We start from the raw sequence: 16217 nt of genomic DNA on the forward strand, positions 1-16217 counted from the left end.
GCATAGAGGGGGAGGATCACCTCCTTGGACCTGCTTGAGATGCATCTGTGGATGCATGACAAGGTGCAGTTGGCCTTCCAGACCGTGTCCCCACACTGTTGCCCCATGTTCATTTTGGCATCAATAATGACTCTGAAATCCTTTTCTGCCTCTGCACTGATGAGAAGGGAGTTCCCCAGCCTGTAGGTATGCTGCTGGTTCTTCCTCCCTAGGTGCAGTACCCTTCACTTGTCAGTGTTGAAACTCATCCTGTTCTCATCTGCCCACCCCTGTAAGCTGTCCAGATATGATTGCAGCCTATTCCTCCCTTGTAGAATGCCCACTTCTCCCCATATCTTAGTGTAATCTGCAAATTTGAACAGGGTGCTTTTTACCCCCTCATCCAAGTCTCTGACAAAGATGTTGAACAGTGCAGGCCCGAGGACCGATCCCTGCGGAACTCCATTGCCCACATCCATCCAGGTCGAATAAGACCCATCCACCACCACTCTCTGGGTGCAGCTCTCCAGCCAATTAGTGACACATCTGACAGCATAGGTAGTATCAAGAGGGTCCAGAAGAGGGCCACTTGCAAGGCAGGCCCTACAAGCAGAGGCTACAGGACCTGAACCTGTTCATCCTCTACAAGAGAAGTCTAAAAGGGGTTCTGGTCGCCATCTACAAATTGGCCAAGGGGGACCAGCAAGCTATGGGAGAGACCCTGTTCCCCCAAGCACTACCTTAGTAATGAGGAATAACGGCCACAAGTTGAGAGAGAGTAGATTTAGGCTAGATATCAGGAGGCACTACTTCACAATCAGGGTGGCTAGGAAATGGAACCAACTTCCTACCCTGGAGGTCTTCAAAAGGAGGCTAGATAATCACCTAGCCGGGGTCATTCTTTCCTGCCCATATCAGGGGGTTGGACTTGATGATCTGCTCAGGTCCCTTCTGACCCTACCACTTACCCTACCAAACTATAAGCGTAACTCCTTGGTCTTTTGAAAACAGCGCATGGCACCAGGAGTGGGGTACAAAGAAAGACAAAAAAATGGAGCATCTCAGAATTCCAGAGGATTTAAGGCTTTCTAGCAATGCAGCAGAAAACTAGACTAAATTTAATCAATGCTTCACCATATATATGATGATCAGTGAAGCAACAGAGAAGGAAGTTTCACTCAAGGTAGCTATTTTTTTAAATATAGCAGACCCAGAAGCTCTTTCCTTTTATAATAACCTAAAACTGTCAGAAGCGGAACAGAAAAGCTATGGCACAGTAACAAAAAAGTTTGAGGCACATTGTATACCCGAACAAAATGAAACCTTTGAACAGTATAATTTCCACATGAGACAGCAGAAAGAATGTCAGACAATAGAGGAGTTTGTCAAAGACCTTAGATTGCTGATCTAGACATGTAACTTTGGAGACTTAAAAGAGTCGATGATCCAGAGACCAAACAGTATAGGGTAAAAGGAGATACAAGCCTTGTATAAGGGACACAAACAACAGCTAGGGGATCCTGAGTTTAATTTGGAAAAGGCAGTTAGAATGTGCCAAGCAGCTGAGATAACAAATGCCAGGCTGCAGAAGCTGATGGAAAAAACAGAACAAGCTGAACTCATCAGGATTTCAATCCTGCCAAAATCTAAGGCAACACACAAACAATACAGGAAAGAGGACCTCACCATGAAGCAGGCAAGTTGCGGCCAAAAAGAATTGCTTGAAGAAACAATAGTCAGCTGCAAATGCTGTAGGGAGTACCACAAATCCTTGCAATGCCCTGCTTTTGGTAAGCACTACAACAAATGCAAAAGATTCAAGTTTGCAGAAAGGAGCAAGATACAACACACAAGAAACAGCAAGTACATATTCTCTACAATGAGGAACAGGAAGAATTCTTCATTGGCACAATGCAAGAAGTTCATTCTTCTGAGGACTGGACAATCCCCTTGACACCAATGGGCTAATGGTAACTTTTAAATTAAATACAGGGGCACAGGTCAATGTAATACCAGAATACATTGTTCAAAAACTGAAAAATAAACTGGTGTAGTATGACAATAAGAAAGTGAAACTTAGACCATATAATGGGAACAAGATTGCAACTAAGGGTGCTTGTGCTCTGCATGTTAGACACAAGAGTAGTATAGTTAAAGTTCATTTTGTAGCAGTCCCAGGAAACCTAGTGCCAATTTTTAGGTTGCGAATCTGTAAAACTCTAGTTTTGCCTACGAGAATAGATGTCATTGAGGGACTAGAAAGCAAGAACATAGAAAAAGAGTTTTATAATGTGGTTCAAAGCACAGCAAAACTGTAAACTGACTACAAGATAGAATTAAGAGAACCAAATACTCCTACCATACAAGCTCCAAGAACTGTTCCCCTTGTACTAAGGGAGAACCTGAAAAAGGAATTAGATTAGTTATCATGGATATAATAGAAAAAATAGAACAACCAACTACTACAGATAATTCATTGGTCATAATAATAATAATAAAAAGATGGATCTTTGTGCCTGGTTTCTGAGGAAATAAACAGGTACATCAAAAGGGAACATTTTTCTATTCCCACCAGGGAACAGGTTTTTGGTAATGTATCAGAAGCTAAATATTTCTCCACCTTGGATACCTCTTCTGGGTTTTGGGCAAGTTCCCCTAGAAAAAAATTGCACTAGATTATGTACCTTCTTCATGCTCTTCAGAAGGTATTATTTCTTAGGCTTCCTTTTGGATTGTGCTTTGCATCTGAAGTTTTTCATAGAAAGGTGCAACATTTTTTTTTAAGGTTTTGATGGAACTATGGTTTATTTTGATGTATTCATTGGGAAAATACTATGGGAAGAGCATGATTTGAGGCTAAGAAAGGCACTAGAAAGAGCTCACAGAGCAGGTTTGAAACTGAAGAAGCAAAAATGCAAATTTAGGATCAGAGGTGTAACATATCTGGGAGATAAGCTCTCCCAAGAAAGGTGTACAACTTGATCCTACAAGTGTTAAAACCATTACGAACATGCAACTGCTACAGGTATGGAAGGCGTGCAAAGATTGCTGGGAATGATCAATTTTGAAAGGAAATATCTACCTAACTTTGTATAGCAGACCAAACACCTTAGATGACTCCTACAAAAGAATGCTCAGTGGATATGGGATCATGAACATGAAGCTGCCTTAAAAAGCTTGAAGAAAAAATAATGAAAGCTCTGGTACTAAAATACTATAACCTTAAAAGACTCATTAAATTGCCAACAGATGCTTCTAAGGCATTGGAGCAGCTTTGCTTCAGAAACATGGGGACAGGTGGAGACCAGTGGCATATGCATCTAGGGCACATTCTCAGTCAAAGTGTGTATATATACACAAATTAAGAGAGAAGGTTTAGCTCTGGTATATGAATGTAAGAAATTTCATATATTCATCTGTGGGAAGCCTGTGATAGCTGAAACTGATCATAAAACTTTGGTAACTACAGCAAAGAAAGGGTTATCACACATACCACCCAGATTACAGAGACTTTTCTTTCAATTGCAAATGTATGATCTAGACCAGGGGTAGGCAACGTTTTTTGGCCGGAGTGCCAAAAAAATCACTATGACTACTTTGGAAGGTGCCAGAGTGCTGGCATGCCAGAAAAACAAATGAAACTTCTGATTTTACCTTTGATCTTGTGTATTTGTTTTGTGTGGGTCCCCCCACAAGAGCCCCCCAGTCCTGCTCATGCCCTTTGCTCCCAACCCAAAGTCCCTACACCCCCAGCCCTGCCAGAGGGGGCCCCCAGCCGCCAGGACCATGGAGCCAGAGACCCAGGTCTGCAGTTCCCTGCCCCCAACAGAAGATTGTGGCTGCTGCAGCAGGAGCAGGAGGCAGCTCCCCCACTGCTTGCTGTGGGCTCAGGCAAGGGGTGGGGCTGGCTTCTGGCAGCAGCGTGAGTACACTTCTGGGGGGGGGGCTGGGGTGGACCTTTGTCCCTCCAGATCTGTGGGAGGGGTAGAGGCAGCAGGGACAGGGCATGTCCGCACTGCAGGCTTGTGCTCCCCACCATGCTGCCCTCCCCCACTGCCTCCGCAGAGTAGCGTGTGGAACCTGGCATGGCAGAAGACAGCGAGGAGGTGCACAGAAGCTGCCTGTCACTCTAAGCTCCCTGCTGCCCTGGCCACACTTCCCCTGTAGGCAGGGACAGCAGCAAGGGGTACTGCTGCCTGTGGTACCCCTGTGAACATGAGAAGTATGACCAGGGAAGTGCAGGGCTTGCAGAGGCAGGCAGCTTCCCTGTGCAGCCCCTCTGTGTGCTGCCATTCCAGGTCTCACATGCTGCATTCTGAAGGGCCCAGGGGAGAGCGGCAGGGCTGGGAGCACGGTGTGTGTGACCCGGTGTGGCAGCACACAGAAGGGCTGCATAGGGAAGCTGCCTGCTGCTGCAAGCCTGCACTGTGTGCATACGGGCAGCAGCACAGGGTTGTGCCCCTTGCTGCAGTGCTGCCCCTGCCTGGAGGGGAAGTGTGGCCAAGGCAGCAGGGAGCTTGGAGTGGCTTCTGTGCACCTCTCCACTGTGCCCTGCTGCACCAGGTTCCACAAACTGCTCTGCAGAGCCAGTGGGAAGGGCAGCATGTCAGGGAACATCGCCAGCACCTGCTGCCTCCCCAGAGCCTGGGGCCGCCTCTGGGGCTGGGAGGCAGCAGCTGTTTGGACCCTCCTGACTGCAACTAGCCCAGGCTCTGGGCAGCTTGGGCTCCATGGCTATCAGGAGCTACCCAGAGCCTGGGTAGGCTGCAGCAAGGAAGCTGCAAACAGCTGCTGCCTCCCTGCTCCAGCCCTGGCTGTCTCCTAGCCTCAGGCTCTGAGAAGGCAGGAGGGGCTGGGGCTGGGGTTGGGGCCAGGGCCAGGAGACTGGCAGTGGTGTGCCACGCAGAATGGCCTCACAAGCCATGCTCGGCACATGTGCTGGGGGTTGCTGACCCCTGATCTAGATATACAGTACACACCAGGAGATCATCTACTTATTGCAGATACAGTGTCCAGAGCATTTGACACAAAGGAAAATGACAGAATTCCAGACTCAGACTTAGTACATACAGGCATACCTCATTTCATTGCGCTTCGTTTTATTGCACTTTGCAGATATTGCGTTTTTTACAAATTGAAGGTTTGTGGCAACCCTGCATCGAGCAAGTCTATCAGCGCCATTTTTCCATTGGTTAGCATTTTTTAGCAATAAAGTATTTTTTACTTAAGGTATGTACATTTTTTTTAGACATAATGTTATTGCACACTTAATAGACTACAGTATAGTGTAAACATAACTTTTATATGCACTGGGAAACCAAAAAATTCGTGCGACTCACTTTATTGCAATATTCACTTTATTGTGGTGGTCTGGAACTGAACCCGCAATATCTCCGAGGTATGACTGTATTAATCTTATCAAAGAGTGATTCCTGTCACAGATAAAATGGGGGCACTAATTGCAGAAGCTAGTGCTCAGGACACCACATTGCAAAAAGTGATAACAGCTATTTGTTCTGGTCGGCTGGACAACATATACCTAGCCCCTACTCTTAGTCCAAGTAAGAGCTGTCATTACTGGATGGCATTTTGTTCAAAGGCTCACAACTTGTTCCAGCAGTCCTAAAAAAAGACATGATAAACAGAATACATGAGAGGCATTTAGACATTGAAAAATGCAAAACAAGAGCAAGGGGTGCTCTTGTTGGTTACAAGGACCAACTCACAGGATCATCATGAAATTCTAGTTTATTAGACAGATGCAAAAGTCAATTCATAAACCTTGGGGATGATCCCCTCAAACACACACACACTAGCTAGCTAGCTAGGAACACTAAGCACCCGGCATCAAGATATACCTATGCCCAAGCACTGGAGTCTGCCATGAATGGCCAATCGAGGCTTCTTTCAGTGCAATGTTGCTTCAAAAGCAGGTCCCTGGCTGGTCCTTCTGGCTGGGCAGGCAGGGTGCTGAACAGGTCAAAGAGGGTGCCATTGGGGGGTCGTTCTTCGCTGCCTTTTATCCCTCTCTGGCAGACTTTGGTGACTCCCCAATTTTTGGGCTTACCCAATGCAGGGGTCATTGACCTCCTGGGACATCCCCCTTGGTGGTTGCTGGATGGCAGCTGTCAGCCCCAGGGGTCATGTCCGCAGGTAGGAGCAGTCTTGGGAATCTGTTGATGAAGTTTGATTAATTCACTGCCATGATAAATAGGGCTCTGGGAGCAGTTGATCTGGGGTGGGGGGCGAGGGGGTGGGTATTCAGTCCCAAGAGTTGGTCTCTGACATTGATTAGTTTAAACCAGGGCTTCTGTACCTTTAACAGTGAAGTTTCAGGGAGTTCCTGGCTCTGTATTGATCCTTTCCTCTTGTTAGTCTGTGGTTTTGTAGGTGTTACCTGCCACTCCTAACTTGTTATCCTGGCTAGCTACTGTGTTATGCAATCAATCATGATTCATTCAGGGACCCATTCAGTACAGAGAAGCTGCAGGTCAATTCCTGCCCTTGCTAATAGTTACATGGTGCAACTTACTTTTAAAGTACATTTGTTACAAAGTTAAAAAGGATAGAATATAAAACATAAAAGGGTGAAATGCCATGGCACATACAACAAATAGACCAAATACAATGAGGGGGGGAGGGACATACTGATGCAGAATACTATTTTATACCCATAAAAGCATCTGCAAACTATATTTTTATTACAAGAACACCTTATATTCTATAATATAAAAGAATAAGGAGGAAGGAAGAAAAGGTAGAAAAAAGAAAGCATCCCCAAAAGGGGACAAATACTGCAAAAGGGGTTTTGCCATATGGAGGGGCTTCACGGGGGGGAGGGGAAAAAAAAGGTTTCTTGCTACACTCTATATTGGCCCCACATAAATAATGACATAGAAAATAAAGGCTTGTACAGTGTGCCTAAAGAACAGATCAGCGCAAAGAGCCCATAATGGTCGTAGAGGAGCCTGTATCTCCATGCTATCCAATGGACATTGATTTATTTATGCATCAGGAAAAAAATACATATTAGGCTTCTTCCATACTTCCTGAACCACAACAGCTCCAACAGCTTCAACACCATCACTGCTGCACCTACTTGGAAAAAAATGAATCTTTGTTGTGTGGGAAATGCCATTTTTTCTATATTTTTTTTCAACTCCGATTGGAATAAAAAGCCAAAATATTGAAACTTTTCATGGAATAAAGAATTCCAAATCCTATCTTTTTTAAAATCTCACAATGTTTAATTCCAGTAAAAACTGTTGAAGCAAAACAGTCCCTCCTGAATTGGAATGGTTAGTTTCAGTTTGTGAAAACAAAACGAATCTCAGCTGCCTAAGCTGTTCCAGTTTATTATGGTAGAAGCAGTCCTGGGTCTCTCATGTATTTGTATTTAGAGTTCCTGAGACAGTCCTGATGCACTGTAGTGGCTTAACCAGAGCAAGGCCTCCAGAAGACAAGAGACACAAGAAACTCGAAACCACTCTAATTAAAACACCACAGTTTCTCTTGTATCAATATCCCTGCCTACTTGACAGGGACCTCTGTAGGTCATCTAATCTAACGCTCTGCCAGAAGCAGGATCATCCATATCCAAACACTCTAATTTGCCAAAGGTAAACCAGAGGGGCCATGGCTACCAATTTTGTTAATATATGCTTGAGAGACCCCAAGAAGACAGCCATGCTCTTCCACCCCCCACCAGTACAGCAGAAGGCAAAAACCACCACCGTTCATAGCGATCTAACCCATGGGGTAAATTTTTTTCCTGGCCCCAAATATGGTGATCAGTCTGACCTTAAGTGGAGGGGCCAGGACTTCCTGGGTTTAAGTCCCAGCAGGAACATTGGCTTACCCCAGTCAAACTTCCCAGCCTTAGCTACAGCCAACACCTAATACCCTGAGGAAGGGTTAAAAAACCCCCCCACCCTGACACAGGTAGCAGAAAAGGGGGTGAGGGAGAATTCCCTCCCAGCCCCAATGCAGAAACCAGCAAAGCCTAGAAGTATGGAAAATACACATGCTAGATCATTCCCAATCAGTGGCTGTCCAAACTCTTTGAACCCCCACAGTGATGGACAGTCTACAACTTTTCTAGGCAGTCTCACTGTCCCACTGTTCTAACAGGGAAGAAGTGTTTCCTGATATTCAGTCTAAACCCACTTCAGTGCAACTTTAAGCTATCATTCTGTGTCCTACTCTATGCAGAAAGAAAGGAAAGATGTTTTCCCTCTTCTTTACGGCACCCCTTCAGGTATTTGAAGACTGCTATTGTGTTCCTCTTAAGCACTTTTTCCACAAGTCAACTAGTAGGGCTGTGCGAGGCTTTGGATCGTGCTTTGGATCCAAAGAAGCTTCAGATGCTTTGGAATCTGAAGCAGCATTTCTGGATTGAAGCACTGGTTTCTTTAGGCTTTCTGAAGCGGTTCAGAAAAGCTTCAGAGCCATCTTGGAGATCCGGCCATAAGGGGAATCAATCATAAAATGGGGAATCAATGAAATATCTATAACTTTGTTGTTTTTTGTTTGATTTGGATAAAACTTGCAGGGATGTTAGCCTCTGCTGAGAGCATGAAGCTTGCTGTGTTTCAAGAAGATCAGTGTAGGGGTTCAGGGGGAACTGCACCCTAAATTCTTGAAAGCAAAACTCATGTCACGTATATGTGTTACACCACAGGGGGGTGAAAACTGCAGGGGTGGTAGCCCCTGTTGTGGCCATGAAGCCTGCCAAGTTTCAAGGTGATAGGTTTCAAGCTATTAATCGTTGTTCATTAATTTGTTAACACCTACAAAACCAGAGACTAAGGAGAAGAAATAATACAGACAATCAACTGCCCCAAGGCGTAGTCAGTCCCACAAGCACCCATGTCATGAGTTTTGTCTGTCAGCAGCTAGGAGTGCATGGCCCCAGAACCCCCCTGCACACCTATCACCTCAACAGCTGGCAGGCTTCGTGGCCACAGCAGGGACTAGCAGGCCTGCAGCTTTTACCCCACTGTGCCTTAATACGTACACTGTCACCCATGTCACGAGTTTTGCCTGTCAGCAGCTGGAGGTGCAGGGCCCCAGAAGCCAGACTGCTCCTGCACCTATCACTGATATTTCATTGATTCCCCGTTATACCCTATGGCCGGATCTCCAAGGTGGCTCCAAAGCTTAGGAGCTGCTTTGGCCAGATCAAAGCAGGAACCTGGTTTGGAGCTCTGGATCAGATCACTGCCATCTGAAGCAGCTGGATCCGAAGTCGGATCAAATAGCTGCCTACCTGCACAGGGTTATCAACTAGGTCATAAATGAAACATTTCATTTAGATCCTCCTGAGAGGAGATTCTGCCAGAAGTGAGCTTTACTCATTGGATAATTGTTTTATTGTGATAAAATCCTATTTTTGTGACAGGGAAATATTTCACACATTTTTTCCTGTTCCAGCTGTCAGATCAGACTACTTTTGGGGGTAGCACACAGGCATATTTTGGGAGAGTGGTGGGAACGTGAAATCCTTTCTTTCATAATTAAATTTTTGCTTTGTGATATTTTTCTAAACTATTTGAGATACAGGGGTATCTTGAAAAATTTTAACCAATATCATTTAGAATGATCCTATTTTATTACAATCAAGAAAAATTCTATCCCTTAAAAATATTTATTCTTCCTTTTTATTGGAAATACTAATTACAGTTTATTGTAAAATTACAATACTTATTTTTAAATAAACAGTGGCTAACATCCAAAAGAATTAAAAGTGTCATGGTTTGCTGGAGAAACTCATATTGGTTAATGCATGTAGCAGAAACATACAGACAATCTAAAGTACAATAATATCACAGCTAAATAGATTCAATAATAAAGTACAATAATATCATAGCTAAATAGATTCCATAGTTCAGATTCTTTTCAATGCAAAGTTTCAAGAAGATAAGAACAAAGAGAGCTCATGTCTATACCATTATTAAGGCTAGCTCCCAAATGCCCACCACGTTTTGTCTTACACATTGCCAAGACTGTGGTAAATTTTACTGAGTTAGCAATATTAGGTTCAGATATCAGGTCCACGCCATATTTAATCTGATCTTTCTATAGCTTTTCAATTACATGGAATTCTTATGTTTCCCTGCATGACCCCAGTACCTCAAAGCTGAAGCTTGAACTTGACACTTCCTCCTTCTTTTTGAATTCTAGGAATTGTGGAGATAGTAAACTTTCTGGCCATCTCTCAGGCCATCCCCATCACTAAGAAAGTCAAATCGTACCTTATTTCCTCAACCTTTCTTTAGCTTTATTCACAGTCCATCTTGATAGCTTTGCCTCTCTTTCTTGTCCTGCTCAAGCTGATACTGCCTCCCAGTGTTTTGCTTCTGGCTCCTCCACAGACTGAGGGTTTCTTCTGCTCCAGTTGCTTCTGCTTACACTTGGCAAGTCCAGTGTCTTACTGCAGTTACTCCCACCTTAAGTTCCATTGCCTTGGAGGTCTTCATCTGTAATGGGCCCACTCACTACTGTAGTCATTTTGTACACTTCAGGAATCTTCATCTGTGCCTTTGGTTGGGATCTCATTCACCTTACAGTCTTTCTGGGTTCATTCTGCTTCCATCAATATTTGTCCCAGAGGCAAACTCCTGGGGCCTCATCTGTTTCTTCAACACTATATCTTTTGCATTCATATTAATAGAAGAATTTAACCAACTGTGGTTGTTTTTGTTAAAGCTGTCTAAAATTCATCTTCTTCCACTGCAAAGTTCTACTAATTTGTCTTTCTGGATTGTTCTTTACTCATTTTCCTGTCTCTTTGCATCCTCTCTTCCAGAACAGAACACAAGAAATAAAACAAATAGTTTGTCTTGCTTTTCCCTTTACAATGGTGGTATTTCCTGCTGTTCTTACTCACTGGAAATCTACCACTGTGAGAATTCACGTGTTCTACACCAATGTAGCACAGTTATGGCTCTACCTGCATCTATGTCCCTTTCTTGCATCTCTGAGGACACCCATCTGTAGTCTTAGTCAGCTCTCCCTTAACTGGTTTGAAGTAAAATCTTGCTTTATGTCATGAAGTAGCAGGGTTGCCAGCCCAAGATTCTTTTTTTTCCAGACAAAACTTTTTTACTGATGAATGTTTATACTGATATACATTTTATGTAATATAAATGCAGCTCTTCTGCCAGGTCCTGCCCTCCTTCCAGGCTCTAGTTAGAAGGAGTGGGTTCAAATTTAGGGGTTTAACATCATTCATAATAAAAAAAGTACAAAGTTGTGGTTGTCAGTAAAAAGTTTGCAGTAAAAAAAAATTATTGGGTTGGCAACCCTGCTTGACTGCAGTGACAGCTAATTTAAATATTTTTTCCCTTATGTCATTAGCACAATCAGAACCAAGGTCACTTATGTTTTCTTAGCCAACCTAGACTCTTCTTTGTGCATTGGCTGGTCTCCATTCTGGCTGATATGTTCAGACTGGTTTTGGAATTTTCCAGGTGGGCTGCAGCTATTGAGGCAATTCCCTCTGGTATGCCTCTTAACAGTCGATGAGAATAAATTATTAAGCTATGCTACTTAAATGGATACTTGTTTTGAAGTATTTCTTTCCACTCATTTATGAGACGACACACCATGTTAGTGACAGATGCAGAGAAAAGGTTGAAAGGACTGTTGTATTCTCTAATTTTTGAATGCTCCACTGTGTAACTTCAATTATGTGTTGAATCCTCTTTAGACACGTAACTTCACAGGATGTCTGAAGCCTACCAGCCTAAGAAGTATGTATCTCTTGGCCAGCATTACTCTGGCCAGGAGGATAGAATGATTGAGACAAACTGAAGGTGTGAGACACCTGCTGTATGACCACCTTGTAGCATACAAACATCTGAAGTCATGCAGGAGGTTCCTCACAAGCACCTGACCTCTTGATGCCACATCCAGTGAGACATGATTACAGATGTGGATGAGAGGCTAAAGAAAATACCTGACAGAGAAAATGGAAATTCCAGTGGTTGAGTCCTTTTCACGTGGGGCTGACAAAGCATGGCAAAGGCAGTGAAGTATCAACTCCCTATGTACTGGAGTCTGATGCTCCAAAGGAACTAGTGAAGAGTGGGGATGTACCATTGGTTTAACCATCTGTGACTGAAGCACAGATCCTCAGAGTATGCAACACCATCCCCAATGCCCACTGCTTGAAGGCACATGTACAATGAAAGACCTCATGAAGTACAATAAATGAGCATAAGCATGTGTGACAAAATGGTCAAATGAGGTGTAGAGACACAAGATGTTCCAGTACATTTTACTCATTCCAGTACATTTTATGGAAATGTACTCTCTCATTCCAGTACATTTTATACATTTTATATCCCAGTCAAGCGTCTGTATAACACACTCTTGAAAGTTTCCTGGGCTGGAGGTTCCACAGCCTTTAGGTAGCCTCTTTCGATGCTTAACTACCCTCACAGTGAAGAAGTTCTTCAACCAAAATTTCCGTTATTGCAGTTTGAGGCCATTAGTTGTAGTCCTGTCCTGTAAAGCCACAGAGAATACTCTATCTCCATCCCCTTTTAATTGTCTTTCAGGTATTTTAAGACAGTGATCAAATCCCTCCTCTGTCTTTTCTTCTCCAGACTAAATAATCCTAATTCTTTCTTGCTGAGAATCTAGGCTGCTGTCTATGGAAGAATAAAAGTCAGGGGCAAAGGCTTTGTCTGAAGCCACCAATCTAATTTACCAACCATTGCCTTTCAGTGTTGCAATATTGATTAGGTTTATTAGAAGAGTTATATAAACATTTGCTTGTTTTCTATATCAGACCTAAAGGAATAAATCCTTTTTAAGGTTTGAGTTTCAAAACATAAGGGCTTTCCTTTTTGTGTTTCTTACACATCTCTCAGTTTTTTCTGGGTATTGATCTAGCTTCCCTGTTAGGCTTTGAATCAAACAGTTAGCAAGTGCTAAAGTACAACTAGCCTTTTCTACACAAAAGTCTTGTAAGATCTTTATGAGCTCTACTGAGAAAAATTGTCTCACATCTTCTAAAAATTCCTGTATCTCAGTCAGGATATACCTTAAAACAGTGAGGGCTATCCTTTTCGACAAATTAAGCTCCACACCCTCCCCAAGTGCCATAATGATCCTCTTCCCTTACCCAATCTGCTACTCTGCTTTCTGCTCCCTGCACTGTGTCCCCTGCCAAATCTACTGCTCTGCTTTCTACCCCCTGTACTATTTGCTGCTGTGCTGCCTGCCCCTTCCCCAATCTGCTACCTGCCATACACTGAGGCTGCATATGTCACCTCTACCTTACAACACTACATTGATCTAGTCCAAAGGTTTGCCAATATTTTTTGTTATGTTCATTTAGGGGAAGAGGTCAGAAAAACAAGGACATGGGGGTGGGTGGAGGTTTGGTCTTTTTCTGTAGCACGGTCCTCTTTTTAGGATCCTCTGAGCATATATTTGGAAATTCTGTATCATGGCCATACTGTCTGCACTGGCCATCCCCTCATTTCTACTGTTTTCACCTAGGCATATGTTGTATGTGATTTTCAATCTTTTTTATTGGCAGACCCCTAAAAAATTTTGAATCAAGGTGCAAACCCCTTTGGAAATTTCAAAAGAAGGCATGGATCCCTTTGAACTGTAAGTGTTGGTATTCACAAATGTTTGATTGATTACTTTCATTTTTGTAGACCCCTTAGATATGGTCTTTGGACCCCCAGAGATTCATGGACCACAGGTTGAAAACCACTGTTGTAGGATGCTTTTGGTGTTTGTTGCTTTGAGTGACAGTTTGAAGTGACAGTTTTAGGGAATCCTTAGTGAAATGATTGCCTGTGACTACAGGGGACAGGACACATTGGCCCAGAAGACCCCTTCCAGTCTAATGATGAAGACCATCTCCACTAAAGTAACCACTTGTGAAGGGTCATCAGGAGCTTGAAGAATGGTTCCATAAACCCAGGTGGACTATAGCTTGAAGAACAACTTTGCCGAACAGGTCTAAGTGGACTATATAGAGCAAATATAGTCACCAGTACTACAATAAAATAATACCCCTAAAATAAGTTGTACATCTCACAGCTAACATCTCTGTGGAGAAAAATATAGCAGTACTGCAGTACTCTTAAGTACATTCAAAAGGATCTTGCTGTATTCTTTTTATTCAAAGTGCTCCTTGCCCTACTGTTTTACTGCTGTAGGAAGTCCACTGTTAAACATTAAAGAGAGCAAACAAAAGTTATTAGAGAGGATGTAGAACAAACAGTGATGCAATGTTTGTCTGGATATGGAGGGTCAAATGCCAAAAGGGTGCTCACACAGTAGAGACCGGATGACTCTGCTGGTTGTTGTTGTTTTCTTTCCTGGAAACACTTCAAGATTAAAGTGCTTTTAGAAATGAAGGACATCTGGGTCTAGGAGCAGATGCTATTCAACCTCTTTCTTTTAGAGACACTTTAACACTAAGTAGCAAACCCCTTTCCCCCTCCCCCCAATTTGGGCCAGTGTTAAGTGTGTCTCTGCAATAGCCAATGACAGTGCAGCAATGGAGATTCCACATTGTTAAAGGGAAGTAGACTGTAGAATCTATACAGAAAGTGTTGGTATTTGTGCAAATTAGCCTGAACTTCCCCTTTATTAAAGTAAATAGCCAGAAAAACTAAGAGGTGCAGTATATGAAAAAAAATCCATATGCAGTATCAGGTACTGGAAAGTAATCATGATGTCTCCTAACATGCACAAATGTTGCTGGCAAATCTGGAATGAATGAACAGAGTAATAGTAAATTACAGCAGTTTTATTAACGGATATTCTTGCATCAGCCTTGTGACTTTCCCTTGCCCTTTTTTCTCTTTATGTGAACAGGAGCCTTCCAATTTCTTCAGAGAGACAATTAAAAACATAGAGTGTGACCTCTCCCTCCCCATCTCCTTTTCCTTCTTCACCTGGTAAAATTCTTTCCTCTTCCCCCTCTGTCACAAATTTAAGAGTTTCTTTTCTGCTGTCCCCCTTTAAACACTCCACTTGCCCCAGTGACATTACCCAATTTCTCTTAGCACCTGCCTTAACCCCCCTCATTTTTAATTTCTCTCTCCTCCTTCCCTTCACAGAAAGCATGATTTAGCTTCTTCCAGACCCTGAATCCTAGCTGTCAGTGCTGCTGATTCCAGGTCCTCTCCTAGCAGCCTCAAGTAGCCTCTGTCCTGCTGCTCTTCAGAACAGAATCATGGCAGACAGAACCCCATCTGAGCCCTTAACCCACAAGGGAGACACAGCTAGACACAGCCTCTTCCCCTGCTTGTTCTCTTAGGAGACATCCCTGGTATATTGGGGCCCAGATGGGTCCTTATCACCACCAGGAGTTAGATGGGCCCTCTGTCTTCCATGCTGCCTGCCATTCTTCTCTCCTTCTGTTCTCTTTTTAGCAGCTTAAACCCCAGCAGATTTGTTTGATCCCTGTTGCTAGTTGTTAAAATCTATCTTTGTTGCTGAGGCTTCCATTGTCTTTGCTAAAATGCCCCTTCCTTAGGTGAATAACCCCATTCAATTCCCAGTAGCCTGTTCTGCACAGCTGCCTGTGATATCAACTCCAGTGTAACAACACATAAAAGGATGATAAAAGTGAGGTCTGCACAACAATCACAGAACCGTTACAGAGCATTCCCATAAATACTTTGTGCAGAGCAGGGTCCTGGCCACAGGCTTACAGTAGCAGCATAAGACCTAAATGATGGGTAATTCAGACAATCAACATTTTGTAGAAGGAAATTGGGTACTTTCCCAGTCAGGCAGCAGTGTTTGTGGAGTGTAGTATTGTGGGTCCAGAGCACAGTGTGGAGGTAATGGCTGTGAGAAATTGGAAGAGATGATCTCAGCAAAGTGAGTTGGGGTGCTATTTACTCATGAAACTCAAGCTGTGTGGGATCTCATTTGACTTTGATTAAGAGCAAGGGAGAACGTAGATAATGAAAAACTACCAACAAAAGCCTTGGAAGGCTAATGAGAGATTGGGGCTTGAGAGGGAAGCTGCAGTCCATAAAGTGAGCATCGCTGACCTGTCAACTTTACAGTGAACTGTGCTGTTTAGATTGCTGGGCCCTTGATCTTATATAAGAGGATAGGATGTTGTTGGACCCAGACAACTCCCCAAGACTCCTCTTGTATAGGATCAATGATAATTTCCTTTCTTACATGCTACCTTACCAGACAAGCCTTTTTCTACTCAGTGAGAGAGGTTCCCATTTCCATTTATA

The sequence above is a fragment of the Crocodylus porosus genome, unplaced genomic scaffold (genome assembly GCF_001723895.1).
Source record: "Crocodylus porosus isolate Cpor-Errol unplaced genomic scaffold, CroPor_comp1, whole genome shotgun sequence".
Taxonomy (NCBI): domain Eukaryota; kingdom Metazoa; phylum Chordata; order Crocodylia; family Crocodylidae; genus Crocodylus; species Crocodylus porosus.